The 11238-nt window shown below is 39.0% G+C and overlaps 1 pseudogene; it reads left to right on the forward strand.

The window, feature by feature from the left end:
- The first annotated feature begins 8927 nt into the window (after window positions 1–8927).
- LOC142840718 (fructose-bisphosphate aldolase A pseudogene) lies at window positions 8928–10136 on the forward strand (annotated as a pseudogene).
- Window positions 10137–11238: the final 1102 nt, after the last annotated feature.

An 11238-nucleotide genomic window follows, 5' to 3' on the forward strand; every position in this document is an offset into this window, starting at 1 on the left:
GCCACCTTCATTTATAACCTATGATCCATGGCAATCTTTTCATGTTCCAGATCTTTATGATCCTGCTATACTCACTCAATACCCTATTTCCTTAATACTCTAGTCCTAAGGCATTGTAATAACTCATTAAGAGACTTAACTGGTGTCCAAGCTTTCAGAAAGCATGTTTTAAGTAACTCTCTTTGTATCAGAGTAGAGGGACTTTGAATAAGTTTTTATAATCAGACCATCAGAAACTGTGGACACTTAATCTGTGTGTATCTCCAAATATGCACCAAAGTGCCTCACTTTTGGTACTTGGAATCAAATACAGGTCCACAACTCATATATACAGTTTTATGTAAACTTTAAGGAGAATGATGATTAAAAGGCGTCCCAATGTATTGTCCTCTCTGCTGTTGATTTTGTTGGGTAGCCTGATATTCATATAATAAAGAATAAAAGTCTCAGTCTAGATGTGTGTATCTGTGTGTTTGAGTGTCTGTATGTCTGTGTGTCTGTATATGTCTCTGTGTGTTTGAGTACTGATATGAGATTGGTTCTGTTTCTTTGCTCTTGTTCCCCCGACACACACACTGGGGATTGAAGCTAGAGAACTTTATAGCTTTGATAATGAAACATATGCCATTTCAAGATTTACATAAAGGAAAATTGATTTTCCCATTCAAGTAGGTTTACAAGTGAAACATTGGCTCAAATTCTCTATTTTTTTGTCTTTTCATTGAATCAAGTGCCAAATCTTAGTTCTACTCTATGTGGTTTTAAAACATTTATGTTGCATTTTTGTATAATGTATGTGTCTGTCCTTATATGTGTGTGAGTACATACATGACATAGTAATTCATACCACTGGTCTCCGTTTCTCAGAAACTGTACCTATTCACTATCACAAAAGCTTATAGATGTATGGTAGGATATTGATTTGGAGACACACGCAATATTTGTTGTTTCTTTAAATCACTGTGCCTGAAACACAACTGTAAACTTAAGAAAAGGAAAAATTGATTTTGGCTCACAGTTTCAGAAGATTTCAGACCATCACAGCAAGAAAAGCATGTTAAGGAATTCATACATAGAGTGTGAGGCAGAGGCTATTTGTATCACAAAACACCAGAAAGTAGAGAGCAGGGATGAAATCGGGGACCTAGATAATACCTTCAGAAGTTACTTACAGTGATCCATGTCTGCCAGATAAATACCATTTCCTACGGGTTCCACATCCTTCCAAAATAGTGCCACCATCTTGGAAATAAGTATTCAAAACATAGAGGACATTTCCAATTCAAACAGTAGTATAGACTTTAAAAAATGATAACCATTGAGAGTCTTTTCATATACCCAGAGGCTCAAGTATTTGTCTTGGTCCCCAGCTCTTGGCACTACTGAGTAGTGATTGCTTCTGAAAAGAGTTCATTGATAAGGCTCTAGCTGAAGGAACTATAAGGAGATGGGTTCTTTTGGTGGAATTATGTCAGTGTGGAGATGACTTCAAAGGATTTATCTTGTCCTGTACAGGAGTGATATATCTCTCTCTGTCTCTTTCTGCTTTCTGGTTGACAGGTAAGCAGCTTTTCTCTGTGATGGCCTTCCATCATGATTTCTGCCTCACCACAAGCATTGAAGTAAGGGGATGATGAACTGAAACCTCTGAAGTCATGGCCCAAATAAATGTTTCCTTATGTTAATTTTACCAGGCACTTAGTCACATTGAAAAAACAAAACAAAACAAAACCCTAACAAAGAGAATAAGTAAATGTATAACACAAAGACAACAACCCTTCTCTTTTCTCTTTTTCTTATCCACTTTTTAGTCCCAAATGGAATGCAGTGGGTTGTCATTTCTGTCCTTTAATTTATCTCATATTAATTTCCATGTATCTTCCATTCATCTATTGTTCCTGATTTACTGAAATTTTGGTATCATATTTCTCAACCTGGGCCTTATGGGTTAAAAAAAATCTTCCTACTGGATTGTGAGCTTTTGAGAAAAAAACGTTGCTGTTTTACTCCTCACCCTGGGACTTGCATACAGCTGCTGTTCAGTGCATACTGATAGAGTGAATGATATCTACACTTTAAAATTTCTGAAATTAAAACAAAAACATTTACTTAAAGGGATATTGGTGAATAGAATTTTAGGAAAATGTGTTTGACAATACTTGACCCTTCTGGAAACCCTGTGATTAAAAAGGCATGCTTATGAAATATGATGAAAAACACTGATAAAATATGCATCCACTCTTTTCAGATCGTATAATGAGGACCTTCTTGGAGAAAGTGAAATGATGTTACCCGCTGAGCGAATTACATGTTTGCCATGGAAATCATCTAACTCCGCAAAAACCAGAAACACAGAAGCAGACATGCCAGCCATCCCCTCCCTGGAAACCCTTGGACAGAATTCTACACAGTGAGAGTCTGAAATGAACCCTTAGCAACTATTGAAGCAGAAATGTATTGACCAGGAGTTCTATTTTTAAAGAAACCATCTACTTAGTAGCAGCAACAAGGACCTGAGCCATTTGCAGAACTACCACAAATCTGGCTGAATGTAACCATGTAAGCATCACAAATTTTTACAAAACACAAATTATGTGCATTTGGGGGAACAAATGGTGGGTTTTTCAAGGGCCCCTCCTGAGCTTTTCTACGAACTCTACATACACAAGGTTTGATTTTTGCACATTGTGGCATGTGATCTTCATAATGAGGAGCAGTGTTTGTTCCTAAAAGAAATGCTCTGCCAACCTCTTTAAAACTAAAAACAAAATTTTGTTTTTTCATCAAAGACAGGGAAAAAATATTTTTATTGGTACAGCTTTTTCTGTTTTGGTTTTCTAGTTTGATGGAGTTGAATAAAGACACTGATGTTAAAAGACAGAATTGAACCCTACCATTTTTTTTTCTTTTCGGGTTTTACTGAGGTTAAAAGAAAAACAAAAATTGTATGCATTCAAGGTATACAACAGTTTTATCAAGGTTTGATCATTTATTTGTCACTCTCAAGGACTTATTTTTGACTGGACTCAGAAGTAGAAGCTCTCAGCAGGAACAGCCTACGCCTCTTGGCAATCTGTTCCTGATGTTTATCTTTGGCTTGCTTCATCCTCTTGGCCAAAAGTTTAGCTGCCTCCTCCTTGTTTTTCTTAGTACACTGTTTCTTCAGTGTTTGTGCTATAGAACATGTAGAATAGCAATATACTGAATCTTGGGTGCTTTGGACTTGGTCTTCATTGTTTAAGGGCTTTCTCACAATATATTGGTGGACATCATCTTTGGAGAGATGAAAAAGCTTTTGAATTCTTCTAGCTTTCTGCCCAAATCACCAAGGCACAGTAGTATCTATCTGTCCAGGAGTGTTGTTCCCCATTTTTTTCCCAAATAAGCAAGTAGAGAATATTCAGATTGATATCCAGAATACATCTATGAACAGACTTAGGATTCCTCTCTCTAGTTCTCCTTGCTTTATAATAATTTCCTTTACTCAATTGCAGGCTCACTATCCTGTGAATCAAAACACCTCACTTCATGAAAAAAAGTCTGTTATTCCCACAAGTGACTCGCACCATAAACACTTCCACTCTTTACCCAGAATATCATCAGCTACTTCTGTGACCATGTGATTCTTCTAGAAAGTATGAAATTTGCTGGCTAGCAGTGGCACACTCCTTTAATTTAATCCCAGTATTTAGGAGCCAAAGGCAGGTGGCTCTCTGAGTTACAGCCAGCCTGGTTCCAGGACAGCCAACGCTATTCAGAGAAACTTTGTCTTGAAAAAAAAACAAGAAAAAGAAGGAGGAGAAGGAGGAGAATGAAAAGGAGGAGGGAAGAAGAAGAAGAAGAAGAAGAAGAAGAAGAAGAAGAAGAAGAAGAAGAAGAAGAAGAAGAAGAAGAAGAAGAAGAAGGCATGAAGTTTCCCTTCATCATCCACTTTTATGAGTTTCTGATATTCCAGTGACTGGGAAGGACCTATTCAGCTTTATCTTTCCACAGCTGACCACCTAGAAGATTCCACAAAAAAAGCGCCATGATGCTTTTATGCTTTTAAAAATATATTTCAATATGTATTCATATATATTCAAAAAAGGATTATATATGTGACATATATATTGAAATGCTTGCCTCATCTCACATTGATTCACATACCCATTATTCCACAGTTATCTTTGTGGATGTACACGTACATGGTCAGAACACTTAAGGATTACTCTTAGTACTTAGGATGAGAAAATACAATTAACCATAGTCACTATGCTATGCTGTTGATTTAATCTATGACACATACTCATTTTAAAACTGAAAGTTTGTACACTTTAAATAAGTTCTGTCCACTTCCCTACTCCTTAATCACTGGTAAATACCCTTAAACTCTAGATTTATGTGTTCAACATTTTAGAGATCACATGCAGATTATATCATGTAATATCTGTCTGTGTCTGGCTTCTTTCACATGGCATGCTTTTTTTTTCAGATCCATCAGTGTTTGTTACAAATTGGCATGAATTCCTTTGTAAGGCTGAATGGTCTTTGTAGATTAACCACATTTTCTTTATCAAGTCATATATCAACAGATACTTAGATTGACCCCATTTATTGGCTATTGTGAATAGTGCTGAAACTACCATGGGAACATATATCTCTTTGACATATTGATTTAATTCCTTTGAACATATACTCAGCAGTGGAGTTACTTGTCATATGGCACTACTGCTTTAATATTTTCAGAAATTTCCATGCTGTTGTTCACATGGCTGTACTAATTACAATCCCACTAATAGTGAACAAGGTTACTCTTTTTCCCCACATCTTTACCAGAACTTATTCGTTCTGATAATATCCATTTTAAGTAGAGTGGTATGGTTTCTCATTACACTTTTCTTTGATGATCAGGTGACCATAGGAATTTTTAAAACAAATTTTAAAAGTCGTATTTTCATTTGTAATTATGTATATGCATGTGTGTCTGCATGTGAGTTTGTGCATATGTGTGGAGGTCAGAAGAGGGCATTGTATTCCCCAAATCTCTAATTACAGGTGTTTGTGAGCCACCTAACATACGTGCTGAGAACAAAGCTCAAGTCCTCTACAAGAGCAGTAAGAGCTCTTAGATGCTGAGCCATCTTTTCTTTTCCAAATATTTTACTGTGTATTTTCTGTCTATATATGTGTGCTCCTTCCTTGGAAAAGTGTTTCTCCATCTTCTATTGGTATAGGAGTTCCTTCTTTTTGTGTGTTGCTTTCATTAGTTAATAAATAAATAAACTGCCTTGGTCTAGTTGATAGGGCAGAACTTAGGTATGTGGGGTAGACAGAACTGAATGCTGGGAGGAAGAGAGGCAGAGTAGAGGAGAGACACCATGGAGCCACCAGAGACAGACATGCTGAATCTTTCCCAGTAAGCCATTTCCATGTGGCGATATACAGATTAATAGAAATGGGTTAAATCAAGATGTGAGAGTTAGCCAATAATGGGACAAGCAATGATTTAATTAATACAGTTTCTGTGTGGTTATTTCAGGGGTTAAGCTAGCCAGGTGGCAGGGACAAACAAGCGGGCCTTCCCCTGCAGCATCCTATAATTTCTATACTGGATGTACTAATTTGCATTCTGACTAAAAATGTATCAACACCTACCCCAATGATTGCCACACTTTTTCTTTGTTTTCTTGATAGACATTTTTATTTTTATTTTTTGCTTTTTGAGCCTGTCCTGGAACTAACTCTTATAGACCAGGCTGGCCTCAAACTCACAGAGATCCACCTGCCTCTGCCTCCTGGATTAACGGCAAGGCGTGTGCCACAACTGCCCAGCTCAATAGTCATTCTTAACAGGGAGAGATGGAATCTCAATAGCTTTGATATACATTTTTTTCTGATGTATAGGGCTGTTAAACATTTCTTTTTTATATATCTATTGGTAAAATTTATTTATTCATTTGAAATTTATTAATGTGCTGTTGCAAGGAGGGCTGCTTGTTTGTCCTGGCCACTGGTTAGCTTAGCCCCAAAATAACCACTTACAATGTTCTCACTGATTAAAATACTTGTTTGAGCTTTGACATTATGTATGTATGTGTATTATTAAAATACACGTATATGTGTATAATATACTATACATATGTAATGCATACATACTATCTTGTGTGTTTATGTGTGTATATATGTGTATATGTTTGTGTGTGTATGCTGTAGTAATTCCTACTGCTAGTAGCCTTTAAGTTACCCGCGCACTTGGGCGTGGCCGCTTATACTATATATGCTGTTGTAAAGTGCACGTCCAGTCTCTCTTTTCTGGCTGCAGGATTTATTGCTGTTTCCTGTTCCAGCAGAGGATTGTTATGTGAGTCCACCTCTAAATAAATAACCCTTTATTATACTCAATTCTGAGCTAGGGTAGGATTTCTTTTAAGAGTCCTTCTTCAGATGTGTATGTTTATATGTGGTTGCTTGTGAATGTAGTTTTCTGAGGTGACCACAAGAGGCCATAATTAAATAAACTAAATGGAGAGTGAAAATGACTAGAACTGATTCTACAAATTCAAGAAACTGTAATTTGAAGTATATCAGTTGCATTGGGGTGGAAAGATGGGTCCGCAGTTAAGAGTGCTTGAGCTCTTCCAGAGGACCTGAGTTTGGTACCTAGCACACATGTCAGGTTGCATGTCATGAACTGGTTGGTGTCACTCACTATTCTGATCCTTTATTAGCATATCTCTTCCACTAGAACCCTTCTTCTCTATAACAACCCCCCTCTATGTCTTATTTTGATGTGTAGCCCACTGAGTTTAATAAGAGTTACTTGCCCAACAATCTTATGAAAAACAATATACAGATTCAATTCACAATTCAATCTCCAGCAAAATTTTTCACAAACCTTAAAAGAAAAATACTCAACTTCATATGAAAAAAACAAAAACCCAGGATATCCAAAACAATCCTGTAAAATAAAGGAACTTCTGGAGAAATCACAAACCATGACTTCAAACTCTACTACAGAGCTGCAGTGCTGAAAATACCCTGATATTGGCATTAAGAACAGACAGGAGGACCAAAGGAACCAAATTGAAAACCCAGATATCAATCCACATACCTATGAACACCTGATTTTTGACAAAAAACCAAAAAAATATAAAACAGGAAAAAGAAAGCATATTCAACAAATGATACTGACATAACTGAATGTGAACATGTAGAAGAATTAAAATAGATCAATATCTATCATCATTCACAAAACTCAAGTACAAATAGATCAAAGACCTCAACATAAAACCAACCACACTGGGGCTGGAGAGATGGCTCAGAGGTTAAGAGCATTGCCTGCTCTTCCAAAGGTCCTGAGTTCAATTCCCAGCAACCACATGGTGGCTCACAAACATCTGTAAGGAGGTCTTGTGCCCTCTTCTGGCCTTTGGGCATACAGACAGAATATTGTATACATAATTAATAAATAAATAAATATAAAAAAACCCCAACCACACTGAACTTCATAGAAGAGAAAGTGGGAACACTTGAATGCATTGGCACAGAAGATCACTTCCTAAATATAACCCAGTGGTACAGACACTGAGAGATGCAATTAATAAATGGGACCCCCTGAAACTGAGACCCTTCTGTAAAGCAAAGAACAAAGTCAATAAGACAAAACATCAGCCTACAGAATGGGGAAAGATCTTCACCAACCCCCACATCAGACAGAGTGTTGTAGGAATTCCTACTGCCGCTAGCCTTTAAGTTACCCATCCACTTGGACTTGGACTTGCTGATGTAAAGCATGAGTCCAGCTTCTTTTCTGGCTGTGGGATTCAGTTGCTGTTCCCTGTTCCAGCAGAGGACTGTGATCTGTGAGTCTACCCCTAAATAAATAACCTTTTATTATGCTCAATTCTGAGCTAGTATGGCATTTCTTTTTTAGCATCCTTCTTCATCAGAGGACTGATCTCCAAAATATACAAAGAACTCAAGATATTGGTCATCAGAAGAACAAATAATCCAATAAAAAATGGGGTACAGACCTAAACAGAAAACTCTCAACAGAGGAAACCAAAATGGCTGAAAAACACTTAACAAAATGCTCCCCATCCTTAGCCATCAGAGAAATGCAAATCAAAAACATTTCTGAGATTCCATCTTACACCTGTAAGAATGGCCAAGATCAAAAACATTGATGACAGTTTATGCTGGAGAAGATGTGGGGTAAAGGAAACACTCCTCTATTGCTGGTGGGAGTGCAAACTGGAATAGCTGTTTTGGAAATCAGTATGATGATTTCTCAGAAAATTCGGAAACAACCCATTTCAAGACCTAGAAATACCACTTTTGGTTATATACCCAAAGGATGTTCAATCATACCAGAAGGTAATATGCTTAACGATGTTCATAGCAGCATTATTTGTCATAGCCAGAACATGGAAACAACCTAAATGCTCCTCACCTGAAGAATGGATAAAAAAGATGTGGTACATTTACACAATGGTGTACTACACAGCAGAAAAAAAATTAATGGCATCTTGAAATTTGCAGGCAAATGGATGGAGCTAGAAAACATCATATTAAGTGAAGTAACCCAGACCCAGAAAGACAAATATAATATGTACTCACTCATAAGTGAGTAGACATAAAGCAAAGGAAAACCAGACTACAATTCACAATCACAGAGAACTTAGACAGCAAAGAGGGCCCTAAGAGAGACATACATGGATCTAATCTACATGGGAAGTAGAAAAAGACAAGATCTCCTAAGTAAATTGGAAGCACAGGGACCATGGGAGATGGTAGAAGGGGAGGTGGAGGAAGGGAGGGGAGCAGAGAAAAATATATAGCACAATAAAAAATTAAAAAATAAAAATAGGTCACCGTCTTCCCCCTCAGCTCAATAAGCTGTGTTCTTTTGGAACACGCGCAGATGGGGGTTCTGATGACTTTATCTGCGTTCGCTCCTTTGTCCTTTCGCTTACCCGCCGCCGTACCCGGCAGACCCACCCCCTCCTGTGCCAGGAACGTGCTGCAAGTGGCACCATGTCCTACCCATACCCAGCACTAACCCCGGAGCAGAAGAAGGAGCTGTCTGACATCGCTCACCGAATTGTGGCTTCGGGCAAGGGCATCCTGGCTGCACATGAGTCCACTGAAAGCATTGCTAAGCGACTGCAGTCCATTGGCACTGAGAACACCTAAGAGAACAGGCGCTTCTACCGCCAGCTGCTACTCACTGCATTGGGGCGATGATCCTCTTCCACGAAACACTCTACCAAAAGGCAGATGATGGACGTCCCTTCCCCCAAGTTATCAAGTCCAAAGGCGGTGTTGTGGGCATTAAGGTAGATAAAGGCGTGGTACCCCTGGCAGGAACCCATGGTGAGACCATCACCCAAGGGCTGGATAGCTGTCAGAATGCTGTGCTCAGTATAAGAAGGATGGAGCTGACTTTGCCAAATGGCACTGTGTGCTCAAGATTGGGGAGCATACTTCTTCAGCCCTTGCCATCATGGAAAATGCCAATGTTCTGGCCCGTTATGCTAGCATCTTCCAGCAGAATGGTGTTGTTCCCATTGTGGAGCCTGATATCCTCCCTGATGGAGACCATGACTTAAAGCGCTGCCAGTATATAGCTGAGAAGGTACTGGCTGCTGTGTACAAGGCTCTGAGTGACCACCATGTCTATCTGGAAGGCACACTGCTGAAGCCCAACATGGTCACCCCAGGCCATGCTTGTACCCAGAAATATTCCAATGAGGAGATTGCCATGGCAACTGTCACAGCCCTGCAGTGCACAGTGCCCCCTGCTGTCACTGGAGTCACTTTCCTGTCTGGAGGGCAGAGCCAGAAAGAGGCGTCCATCAACCTCAATGCCATCAACAAGTGCCCACTGCTGAAGCCATGGGCCTTGACTTCCTCTTATGGCCGGGCCCTGCAGGCCTCTGCTCTGAAGGCCTGGGGCGGGAAGAAGGAGAACCTGAAGGCTGCCCAAGAGGAATACATCAAGCGAGCCCTGGCCAACAGCCTTGTTTGTCAAGGAAACTACACCCCATGTAGTCAGTCTGGAGCCTCAGCCAGCGAATCTCTCTTCATCTCTAACCATGCCTACTAAGCAGAGGTGATCTAAGGCTGCCCCATCAACACTCCAGGCCTCTGACTACCCACTTTACCTTTGAAGAGGGGGCCTTCAGGCTTTCCCATCACTCTTGTTGCCCTCATGACCGGTGCACTGTTGTCTGTGAATGCTAATTCTGCCATCCCTTCCAGCCCACTGCCAATAAACAACTAGTTAAGGGGGAAAATTTTTTTTAAAAAAGTTCTTGGACATTTGCCCCAGAAATTCATTTTTTAAAAAAGTTACTTGCCCAAATTGGATGGAAAGTTATTTAGTGAGCAAATGCAACTTTTCAGTGGTTACCCTACTGAATAAATTGACACCTTCCTGCCAAGAACTATTCTTTGGCAAGAATCCCTTTGGAAATGATGGGACCTCATAGTATCCTCCTCCTTCGATGATTGAGTAAATATTAATGAACTCAATCCTGTGAAAATCTTATAAAGTTAACTACAGTGTATAAGTATCAAAGAGTTCCTCCTATTCCATAGTTGTGGACTTCTCTCAGTTGTTTCCTTTGCTGTACCAAAATTTTGATTTGGTACAATAATAGTTGACTAATTTTGTTTTTGATTCTAGTCTTTCAGGCTTTTATCCAGAAAATCCTTGCTCATTCTAATGCCTATGAGCATTTAACCCATTTTCTTCTAGTAATATCAATTTCACATTTCATATTTAAGTCTTAAATTCATTTTGTAGTTCCTTTTTATATATAGTAGAAAATGGGGTCCTAGTCTCCCATTGAGCACAGGTATATACATTTTTCAGCACTGTTTACTAGACAGAATATTCTGCTACCAGTACATCATTTAAATCTGTTGTAGGTTTTGTAATTTGTACTTGTATGTGACTTTAGCTTACTTGTAGAACTGCACAATTATCACCTGTATATAGTTTATTTCCCATTCTTTCCTTCTGGGAATCCAAATACTTGTATGATTCAAATGTGTCACTGTGGGGGCAGGCTTTGAAGTTTCCTATGGTCAAGATACTAATTAGTGTCTCAGTTAACTTCCTGTTGTCTGCAAGATGTAGAGATCTCAGCTATGTCTGCCTGCATACATATTTGCCATGCTCCCTGCCGTGGTGACTGGACCTCAGAAACTCTAAGCAAGCCATCCCAATTAATTGTTTCCTGTTGTAGGTAG

The sequence above is a fragment of the Microtus pennsylvanicus genome, chromosome X, assembly GCF_037038515.1.
Source record: "Microtus pennsylvanicus isolate mMicPen1 chromosome X, mMicPen1.hap1, whole genome shotgun sequence".
Classification (NCBI taxonomy): Eukaryota; Metazoa; Chordata; class Mammalia; order Rodentia; family Cricetidae; genus Microtus; species Microtus pennsylvanicus.